The sequence below is a fragment of the Stigmatopora argus genome, chromosome 1, assembly GCF_051989625.1.
Source record: "Stigmatopora argus isolate UIUO_Sarg chromosome 1, RoL_Sarg_1.0, whole genome shotgun sequence".
Taxonomy (NCBI): Eukaryota; Metazoa; Chordata; class Actinopteri; order Syngnathiformes; family Syngnathidae; genus Stigmatopora; species Stigmatopora argus.
The window spans coordinates 24,258,305-24,270,614 of NC_135387.1; the positions used below are offsets into that span (position 1 = coordinate 24,258,305).

The 12,310-nt window shown below is 38.6% G+C and overlaps 1 protein-coding gene across 1 annotated transcript in view; it reads right to left on the minus strand.

The window, feature by feature from the left end:
• Positions 1-12,310, minus strand: part of plxna2 (plexin A2) — a 250,079-nt gene that overhangs the window by 201,751 nt on the left and 36,018 nt on the right. The window contains exon 3 of the mRNA XM_077610560.1: positions 3,365-3,493. The gene's annotated coding sequence lies outside the window, so the exon portion shown is untranslated. The remainder of the gene's footprint in view (positions 1-3,364; positions 3,494-12,310) is intronic.

A 12,310-nucleotide genomic window follows, 5' to 3' on the forward strand; every position in this document is an offset into this window, starting at 1 on the left:
ATAATTGTATACAAGTTTCAGTCAGCGGGTAAACATTTCAGTAAGCATGCAAAATCACATCTTCATTTGTAACTGCACATTTGCATATGAAATTGCCTGACAAACAATACTATGACATGATAAATACACAAGTTGCTTCTGCAGGAATACACTCGTTTTATGGTTGACACATTCGCACGCTCTATACCGCGGGGCGAAATTATGTCTTTTATGTGCTGTTTTATTGCTGTTTTATTTTTCTCTGATGAGAAAGAGGAGGCAGCTTGCTTGCCTTAGCAGGCTGGCAAACGTTTTGAAAATAGGCTAATCAACAACTATCTTAATTTTAATAATTCACATTTTCCAAACATGGATTATTTGATCAATTGCACGTCGCTTTAAAAATACCACATTCTACAGTAAATGTGATTCCTGCCTTAAGATTGTCAAATACATGTAGCAAATTGAACATCTAACTCTTTGTCAAGTTAAACTGATTTGAAGATTAAGATATTGTTGTTAATTAGCTCCTTACTTACAGAACAAACCAAGATGTAGAATTAACGTCCACTACACAGTAGACTCACCAATCTCACCAATACAATGTTACTATGATGCTTTTCGATATTTGCTGTGGCACAGCTGAACAGAATAAATAATTCAGCATTCTTGTGCTAGGTCTGGTAATAAAGGTGACGTCTCTATGTTCGGCGTCTAAGTGAGATGAATGATGTTGAAACTAGTGAAGTCTGAAGTGAATGTGACTTTCCTAGAAAACTTAATCAATCTACTCCAGTAGCTCACGTAATAATGACTCTTTCATAAATTTTATATGAATTCATAGTGTGTTTGACTTCATTATCAGGATCTTGATGGCAAACATATGAATTTATTTAATCTCCTGCAACTTTAACACATCCAGATTCCTCCCACATCCCAAAAACATGCAGGGTGGGCTGGTTGAACACTCCAAATTGCCCCTAGCTATGATTGGTTGTCTGTCTCCTTGTGCCCTGCGATTGGCTGGCCACCGATTCAAGGTGTCCCCGTCTTGGAGCCCGTAGATGGCTGGGATAAGCTTCAGCACCCCCTATGACCCTTGTGAGGATAAGCGGTTCAGAAAATGAATCTGTTGTACCCTAATTTTAAACTGGCAGCCACAGTGGAAATAAGAACCTTTCCTTTTAAACAGCCGAAAATGCAGAGCTCGTCTCATCTAGTGACAAAATGTCAGCTTCGACTTGTTCAATTTTTGTAGAGGCCTCATTTGATGCTGACAAAGCCTATGGCAGCATTTTAAAAGCATCACAAGCTAACCTTTGGTTGGCAGTGTCCGCAACATTTCAAACTAATCCCTCCGTCAGATTAGTTTTCAGACACAATTTGTCCATGACAATCAACCAAAGCACAAGTTGATTCCAAACAAAAATTGATTTCATTTTGTAAAGTAAAAAACATTGCTCCCAAGGAAATGAATAATATTGACGATGACAATAAATCCCTGTTTCTATGACTGTCCCTTGTTCTGTTTGTACTCTGCTAGAAACATCCATTTTGAATGCCCAATAACATTTTAGAGAACAACGAAAGCACCAAACACTGGTTTGCTCCCCTGACAGCTTGTTGGTGGCTGGCCCCTGATCTCAGCATGTGGGTTTAAAGTCTCCATGTGGGGTGCTTTTTTTCTTGACTGACACCATCTTCGCACACAGCAAATGCCAGAGTTCCCAAGCTGCCCAGTACTGTAGAACCCTGCAATACTGGAATTGCAATACTCTGAATTGATGGACAATTTAGAAAGCAACGGTACTCCAGTATAGGGTACACGGTCGATTGGTCGCCGGTCTTTTGGTCGCCCGGAAGGTTATTGATAATTACCATTTAAATCGTTGCTCAAATTCCCTAAATACAAACTGTGAATTACTATTTAGTCATACTTAATGCCCTATTAATAATTAGGCTAAACAAAAGCTCCAAATTTCCCGGATGGTTTTTTGTTGGAGAACTTGTTAAGACCCTGACTGACGTAGCTTCTTAAAGGGACAACGCATGTACATACAAACTCTTATACACTCACACGTCGGCTCAGTGAAACTGCTCATGGCCATTGTTGGCTTTTATTGATGCGTAGATCATGTTGTTTTACCTTGTTTTGTTGCCGGTCTTTTGGTTGTCGGTCTTTTGGTCGCCGGTCTTTTGGTCGCCCGTTGTCGCGGTCCGGGCGACCAAAAGACCGCAACCAAAAGACCGGCGACCAAAAGACGGCGACCAAAAGACGGCGACCAAAAGACCGGCAACCAATCGACCGCATACGCCAGTATAGGAAGCTCTGGTGGAAAATGAAGAACTACCAGCACATGGGATTTGGCCAAGGGGAAACCATCTGAACACCTTATTTCTCTTTGTGGAAAAAATATATATACATATATATTATTGCAGTAGCTGTTTTGTATCACATTCAAATTTCTGGAGAAATGAAATTTCCAGTGTTCTTCCTCTGTTATCTAATATGATCAAAGTGATGAAGACGTGACTCAATAAATAAATCACTGAGTAGTCAATCCATGGAATGCATTAGTTTGACTTCTTTTTTTTAAATGTAGCACTGTGTAAATACAATTTTCCACTTATTAAAAATTAATTTAATTAAATTTCCATTTATAACTAAAATTCATCAATATCATTTAGTATCACCCAAGACTTAACAAATATTTGATTCTATTTGTCCATCTCTTTTAGTAAGTACAGTATTTGTATAAACAACCACCAACCCCCCCCCCCCCCCCCCAAAAGTAATCGATGAACATGCAAATTCCACACAGGAATTGTAGAGTTGAAACCCAAAATTCAGAGTGTACAAAGTTTCAGAAAAGAAAGAAATAAGGTAGCGCTGGCTCCCACAACGCAATGTGTACTATGGGGTATTTTATGTACCATTTGTTAGACCACCTGTCATAAAATATCATCCCCCATCATTAAGTACTTCAATGCTCACTCTTTAATTTTGTGAGTTTCAAACATACATAAAGAATACCAAAGTCAACTCATGCTCTAGTGAATTCAAAATTAAACTGGCAAACAAGAATTCCTTTGAGAACTGATAAATTAATATATTGTTGTCTGCTTTATATTCTACCCAAAGAATAGTTTTTTAACTCGCTTTCAACTTTCTGTTTCTGAATGATGTCTCTAATACAGGATGGCTGACAAAGGTAAGATCTCAAGTCTCAAAAGGTTGCTACTGTCAACATATTTTGGTTCCAGCTCATCACACACAAAACCACTGGGTCATCTGAGTAGCACGTTTTCACTGGTAAGTCTATTTCCGTGATCAATGAAAAATAATGAATGAATAAAACATATCTCACAGAGAGACCAATCCTACCTGAAATTGAACTTCCATCTTCAGACACTGCCATGTGAAGGGTGGTGGGCATCCAGAGGCCCATCTGTCACCATATCAGCAGCCATGCGTCAGCACTGCAGAGGGTAGGCACAATCTGTTTGAAGTTATCTGCCAAAAGAAAAGCGCAAATAAACATCTGCATGTGTATTAAAGTAAATACAAGATCCAAAATTTGATCATCTGTATGTGAGGACAAGCCAAAAGAAAAGCGAGTCGTCTGTCGAGATGCTGCTGTCGCTTTTAGTCTCCTGCTCTTCACACTTTCACCTGGACATGATGACAGCTGGAAGACCCCCCCCCCCCCCCCCCCCCCCCCCCGTCCAACATATGGCATATCAGCCGAATGGGCCTGTCAAGGATTTATCATTTCTGCTATGAATTTTCTTTCCCCTAGATATTTAGCTATCATGATGAGTTCCCTTATTCCAGTCCAGTGATTCACTAGTGAGGTAAGAGCTGAACAGAAGCATAAACTTAATACTATGTAGCATTATGATGAGTGCAATTGGCACACAACCAGCCAGTGCACACCCCACCTCTATAAAATGGCAGCCCACTCATTACTACCAAAGACAAGCTCTATTAAGAAATTAATTGACGTTCTGTGTTCTGGTTGGTTAGTATTCCAGATAGTATAAAAACTCCAGACCTTTTTGCTATTCTAAGTGTTTTCTTGTAAAGACATTTTTAGTTATTTACACATATAAATGTCTACAACTTATTCCAACAAGTTATAACAGTGATGAGTATATGCCGTAAAGTTTTGTAGTTTGTGAGCAACTTATAATTTCTATAATGCATAAGGTTCTTGTTAACTTGTTATCACATTCCATGAAAAGCCTGTATCCCCATTCAGTATCTAAAAAGCAAGAATTGAATGTGTTATAAAGAAACTGCGTATAAATTGCAAATGCTATTGTGTACTGTACTTTTTTAGGAATTAATGTCTAAAAAGAATGGGGCTAGGAACATTCGTTTTACATTACACAACATTAAATACGGTTACCAGCAATAAAATACCTATTCTAAAGTAGCCTGTGGCATTTTCTTTTCTGTGATGACAATTTTGACAAGTCAATGTTCCTTTAAATTCGAAAACTGCGCATTCCTCCATCTGTCACTGTTCTGAAAGTTATTACATTGGAGGAGTAGAGTTGATTGACTCTGTGGACTTTGAGCTTAGTTTGAAAAGTTGCCCTAAGGGTCTTCGCAAGGACAACTGGCTTTATGCATCACCTGTCAATAATGTTAACAAGTGCCCACAGCACCATACTGACCCGTCCAGTACAAGAGGGCTGCCTGGAAGGATTAGCCACATTTCCCACATGGTGTCCAGATTGTAGGTCCTAGCTGCAGTATTTTGCCTGCACACAGCTGCATGAATATGAATGCTTTAAAAATGTACTTGGGGGGCAGTTTTTGATGTACAGTAATACTCTGTCAGAATATGCCACCAAGCTACATTCCTACAGAAAAAAAAGTCAGAAGAACACAAACAACCGACCACGCAAACACTCATGCGTAGGCAGTGGCGGTTCGTGGATTTTCTCGTAGCGCCTTCAAAGAATCAATCCAACCCTCAAAAACTATTTTATGGCTACAAAACTTCTACTGCAGCTACAGCTGCAACACATAAAAAATCATCAATAATAACCTCATACAATTGAAATATTATTTAGGAATATAGCCATATTTTACTCAACAAAAATCCTTTTTAACTGTACACAATATCCATCCTCCTTTCTTTCCTCCTTCTTTTCTATCGCCATCGAAGCTAATGCTGAAAGTCGAGCCTGTCCTGTCGTATTTCTAGCATATGTTTTTATTCGATTTAGTGCTGAAAATGTTCGTTCCCGATTGCGACAGGCTTGCTTGCTTTGGAGGTGTCCGACCTTTCTTAACGATGTCCAGTTTTTTTTCTTGAAAAGTCTGTCTTGAAAATGGCATTGCCAGCAAATCTGCAACCAAATCCATTTGTTTTCCTCCGTCGGCCATTGTGGGTTGAGTTTGCTCACTCTGGCTGGCACACTCTGGCTTCGGCCCACCTACTCTATCACTAGCCAATCATAGTTGGTGAAAGCGATGACGTATCCCTACGACTGCGAGAAGGCAATGACGTATCCCTACGCCTGCGAGAAGGCCTGGTGTCACCAAATTGAATTCTGATTGGTTAAAGCAACAGTCTTATCGACACTGGATTAATGCAGCAGAGCCTGCAGAACTGATTGTGAAGGCCTTGAGGCAGATTTCTGACCCTGGCAACAAATAATGGCTGAAATGTGATTGGTTAAATGCTTCAATATGAAAAAACACATCTGGAAGCAGTGCAGCCAGGGGGAAAGTAGTGAAAGGAAGCTAACAGACAATTTGGAATTAATTAATACGTATATAGTATTGATGGACAAAATATAATATATGATTCAGATATTTCTTAGACCAGCATAGAAGGCCTTGAAGGCCCGGACGGCCCGCCACTGTGCGTAGGGACAATTGAGTGAAAGTAAAGGTCAATCAGCCTACCATATTTTGGGAATGTGGTAAGAAAACCGAGTAGATGTTAATACAATGAATTAGTTACTGCAGCACTGTTTCACACCAGGCTACCGCGACTATGAAAAGGCTTTAGGATCCTCAGCGCCCTTAAACAAAGTAACTTAAACTAGTGTCAAGTCATTTCATTTGCACTCATTACCCACCGCCATGCCACTGCAATTCATTAGCAGTTTGCTTCTACCATGGTACTTCCATGTCTCATTAAAACGTGAGATGTTCTATCCGATCAGTTCTGACGAGCAAATGGAGGCTGATGGAGGGATGGTTATTTGTACACAATGTAGGAAGAAAAGAAATGTTTCACCGTTAAAGACGCAAGGATGAATAAAGTCAGCAGCACATTCACTGGTGAGATACTTAAAGAGTCTCCCATTATCGTAAATGACTCAAGAGTATTGTGGTTGTTAACACAATCAGTCTCCATGCGAAGGATGCCATCAAGTCATCATTAAGGAATAGTCTTCGTGATGGCAAGCACTAACAGCCTGTGACATAACGCTAGCCATGTTAATAGGACTAGCCAGTTGAAAAACAAATTTAAAGTTGACAATGATCAATCAATTTCATACATTCAATAGTTTTTTAAAGATGGATAACAGTGCCAAAGCAGTCATTTCAAGCTGAAGTGCATTGCTTCTGTTGTTACCAGGGCTCTAATTGAGTATTACAACACCAAAGTCATCACTTTTACATGAGTACAACAACTGTGAATCTGAGTTTTAATGTCTAAGAAAATGTTGTTTCGGTATTTCATTGAAAACCAATCTAAAATACGAAAATCTTTACAGATGTTTTGAGCTTTAATTAAATTGGGGACTTAGCACTACCCGTTTGTCACACTTGCAGTTGAATGTCAACAATTGCTATTCTAATTAGTTCATATTCAAGATTTGCGATTTGCATTAAATTACTTGGCTGAAGAGGAAAGACTAATCTAATTGTCTTCATCTGTAAGACAAACTCTTTGATGGCCTCCATCGTCAAATCAGTAGGACTGCCCTCAATAACGTCATGAATGTTTATAACAATTCGACACGCTTGTTAAAAAGGCAATAAAATGTTTGTTTCTAGTTGGTCTGTATACTACGACATTGTGTCACCATCAGTCTGCAGTTTGACACAAATAAAATGTTAACAAGATGTTTCCTGCTTTGTGCTGAGGTGCATTGCTCCGATTTGCTCTTGAAAACCTCGGAGCTGTTATCTTATTGTATTGACGATAGAAACTATTTACTCCCGCCGGAGGACCCCCCAGTAAACAAATCAATAATGACACAGTGTCTCTAGGAGAAAGGTTGAAGGTAAAAGCTGATGTTCTGCCATGTCCGTCTTCACTAAATTGACTAATGTGAGATATACTTGCTTTTTCCTTTGCATCAATCTCAAAGTGTGACTGGGAGTTTTTTTTTATTTTGTTAAAAACATGAACGTACTAATGTGTGCTTCTTGCAAGGAATATTATCTTCATTCATTTATCGATACACATTAACATAGGGATGTTCTTCACATACTTAACTAACAAAAAATCAAATGGTTTACTTTTAGGCGTGAAATGGTTGCTGACGCAACAAAAACCTTCCATTGATGGATTGCATTTGGACTGTGCAATGGTTTCTGGTTAAATAATGGTAAAAATGCTGAGTCGTGTCAATTGAATTGATGTTTGAGCTCAATGTGAAGAAAACAATGGCAGAGTGCCAATAGAATTGATGACAAATAGACAACTGGCACATCAAGCATTAAATAGAATGCTTGCAAGGCCTTTTAAAGCACACATCCTTTTATAGATTCATCTTCAAAGAGTGCAGTGAACATAACCGTATAAAGCAAAGAAATAAAATGCAAACGTAATCTTTTGTTTTTGTTTTATCTGTGAGGGGAAATCTCTGTGCACATTTCAGCCCTCCAAATGTTGTCTTCGTCTAAACCACATGTGTCAAAGTGGCAGCCCGGGGGCCAAATCTGGCCCGCCGCATCATTTTGTGTGGCCCGGGAAAGTAAATCATGAGTGCCGACTTTCTGTTTTAGGATCAAATTAAAATGAAGAGTATAGATGTATATTAAATTTCCTGATTTCCCCCCTTTTAAATCAATAATTGTAATTTTTTAATCAATTCTTTGTGTTTTTAGTTCAAAAATCATTTTGTAAAATCTAAAAATATATTTAAAAAGTTAATATAAACATTGTTTTAGATTTATAAAAAACTGAATATTGAGGGATTTTAATCCAGTTCTTTTAATCCATTTATTTTTAAAAATCTAAATATTATATCTAAAATGGTCCGGCCCACATGAAATTAAGTTGACGTTAACGCGGCCCGCAAACCAACCCGAGTCTGACACCCCTGGTCTACAATGTGGACATCTGGGTTTTTTTTAATATTCCCAGGTACTGTTGTCGTACAAATGGCCACTCAGAGACAAAAGATATTAAAAGTCAAATGTACTGTTATTTTTTTCCTCATATTCAGTGTGGACATGCCTTAAGCATTTAAGATGAACTACTACTCACTCAATTTATTATCCTTTCTTAACACACTGTTTTACATACATGAAAATATGTCATCAAGCACAATGTGCTAACTTTATATTCGTGTATCACTATTAGGCTAGCTGCTATAGAAGAAAGATTTAGTTCAACAGATTTTGCATTGCAATACTTTGGATATTTCTGGTAAAATGTCAAATTTTCACATCTAATTTTGTTCCGCATCCATCGCATCTGATTTTCTTGTTTTTCATGTATAGCAGATAGTGGCAAACAACTGAAGCAGTTTCGAGGAAAACAAAGCCCCAAAAAGTAAACATTGACATGATTATGAAATTGATTGTCAAAAATAACTTGGAAAAGTGTTTGGCCTCATCTTGCTTATATAGACATTACAACAAAGTTTCACAGGGAGTCGGGTATTAGCACACTGTTTTAAAAGACTCCTCTTAATCAAGGCTAGACTTATGACGTTCCCGAAGTTCGCCGTTGGCCACAAGTATCATCGACTTCACTCTGAAGGCCAACTAACTCTCAGCAGGACTTCAAGAACCATCATTGAATTAGAGTGCAGAAGGCATGTGAACAGTCTGTGGTTTCTGCTCAAATCTTCGAGGTTAAAAGAAAATTGATTCAACGCAATTTTGGATGTTGTAAAACCCCTTTTGTGGAAAGCTTTCCACACATACACACGCGGCCATCATTATTCCTCGCCACACGCATTTCCTCTCGGAGCCCTCCCTTGATCAATCTGCAATCATGTTATTATTTCCGAGCTGTATTTCTAACAATGACAGTGAGATTGAAGCCTCTTCGAGTCTGCTGAATGAAAGCTTAATGGATAGCTGGAGAAAGCTGCCACAGAGACACATTAATTAGACCTTCTGTTCTTTATCTCAAGCCTGTCTTCTCCATCTCACTTCTACACTACAATACTTATTATCCCTTTAGAGAGCTAAGCACTGATATTCTACGCATGAACAATTAACTGAAGATTTGAGTGCTGCAAAAGATGTTTTATTTTCAACATCACATTTCACTGCCGAGTGTTTAAGAGGTTGGGATTGGTTTGAGTGGATCATTCAGTAGTGGATCACCAGTCAGAACCCTTGGATGCATAGTTTAGACTTTAGACCGTGCACGGTCTTTTGGTCCGCGACAACGGGCGACCAAAAGACCGGCGACCAAAAGACCGACGACAAAACAAGGTAAAACAACGCGGTCTACGCATCAATAAAAGCCATGAGCAGTTTCACTGAGCCGACGTGTGAGTGTATAAGAGTTTCTATGTACATGCGTTGTCCCTTTAAGAAGCTACATCAGTCAGGGTCTTAACAAGTTCTCCAACAAAAAAACAATAAAAGTCCGGGAAATTTGGAGCTTTTCTTTAGCCTAATAATTACTGGGGCATTAAGTATGACTAAATAGTAATTCACAGTTTGTATTTAGGGAATTTGAGCAACGATTTAAATGGTAATTATCACTTACCTTCTGGGCAACCAAAAGACCGGCGACCAAAAGACCGGCGACCAAAAGACCGGCGACCAAAAGACCGGCGACCAAAAGACCGGCGACCAAAAGACCGGCGACCAAAAGACCGGCGACCAATCAACCGTGTACCGTTTAGACATACCAGAGTTATAACTAAAAAATAAATCGTGGTACTTGTGTAAATAAACATGCACAGGACAGGGAATCCATTTATCGAGGGTGGTATTGTGATTCAGTTGTTAGTCAATAGTTGTTTTCTTTGTCACATAGGTAAGTGAGGTGGTTCGTAAAATGGGAATGGGATTTTTCTCTAGAGCAAACAGATATTTAAGCTATTTTTCTCCGCTGCTTGTGCTCTCCTTGCACATTTTTGAGAGAGTCTTCAGCACAGTCAATTAACACATAGTATAGAGGCAAAGCAGCCAACTGACAGTACACCATCTGAAAAAATGCTTATCTTTTTATAAAAAGAAATATCTACATTCTGCTCAGACAGCAGAAAGTGGAGTTGGCGAAGTATCTAGGATTGTCATGATTTTTGCTAACTGATTATTTGTTTTCTGAGCCGTGGTCTGATATAGGAATTTCTATATATTTTTATTTATTCATTCTTTTTTTAACAATTTCTTTTCCCCTCGAATTTACCACTTTATATAATAAACAAAAAAATTGCCCACATCAAAGTCCCATATGGCACACTGTTCCGCCAATAAAGACAATCAGATTCACAATGATACATTTTGAGCACCTAAATGCATGATAAACAAACATTTATGTTGTGATTTGTTTTCCTGTATATTTTTATTTCCCTATTGTCATTGTGACGAACACGTTTCCACAAAATAAAGTTGTAAATCCACAATCACACCACCCTTTCGGTCCAACATCCCCTGCATAAAAATATGTTACCCTTCATCCTTTTTTAATTACATCAAAACTGTTATTTTATTTAAAACCCAATATATGTGACCTTCCCGTCTTGTGTGTCAGTACACATTTAATGAAATTCAGCCAGTCTGGCCTTGGGCAATATAATAGCAAACTAGCAATATGGCGCAGTGCCATGGTGGACCAGAAACATCTGTTCACATTATTAATGAATCAATTATATGTCACACATGTGCCAGGCCCACGGGCCTCTACCATTGGGAGGTGAGCTGGATATATGGGAAGGGACTGCAGAGTCGTAATATGCAAAGCTCCCCACGAGGTCACATGGCCTGCAGCCAATGCCGAGCATCAGCCATTACTCATAAGCAACCTGTCAGTATGTCATGTCAGTCAGTCAGTGTGCAGGTAAACAGACTAAATAAGAGTAAGTGGAATGATAAGGTTGAAAGGTTGTCTAAAATAAAATAACATAAGAAAATGCTGCATTACAGCAGCCGAGTTAATGCCCATTTGTTTTGATCATATTTTTTTTAAACAATTCTTAACACTTATCCAGTGCTGTCCATTGTACTTAGACCTATTCCCTGCTAATAGCATTTCTAACTAAAAAAAATGTTTGCCTATTGAAGGCTGTTATTTAATATTACTTTTTAACATTATTGCAAACTAAACATTTTTTCCATTGTTCATTTTCTCTCTGCACATTGACAAACATTATATCCAACAGCATTGCCCATCACAAATCTTAATACAATCCCAGCTGGACTCATTTAAACACTCTTTTAACACTGGAAAACAAATGTACGTTAAAAAAATATAAATAAACGGGCATAATGATCCACGATATTACATTGGCAGCCAGCTGAGCAGTTCATGCTAAAAAGAGAAATTTGATATAATGACTTTAGAATCAATTCAATCATTCATCCTCATTCAAACCTCTGAACCCTTCATTCTTACCAGGGCTGCAGGGGTGCTGGAGTTGAATTGGTAGCCAGACAATTATAGTGCACAAGTAGACAAACAACCAGTTGCGCACACACTCACAGCTACAGATAGTTTGAAGGAATTAAACAGTCTATCATGCGTGTTTTTGGAATGTGGGAGGAAACTGGAGAAAACCCACGGAGGCACGGGAGGAACAAGGCCACTGTTAACCTTCGATTCCATAACTGTGAGGTGGACGTCCTCATCACTATAATACAGAATATAATTGGAAAAATGAGATTCCCTTATCAAATAAGAAATCAAAATAATCTATAAGGAATCCCCCCAAAAAATCAGAATTGCTAAATGTTTAATTAATGCTCAACTCAACCTAGCTGAGATATTCTAACGCACATGTGTCAAAGTGGCGGCCCAGGGGCCAAATCTGGCCCACCGCATCATTTTGTGTGGCCCGGGAAAGTAAATCATGAGTGCCGACTTTCTGTTTTAGGATCAAATTAAAATGAAGAGTATAGATGTATATTAAATTTCCTGATTTCCCCCCTTTTAAATCA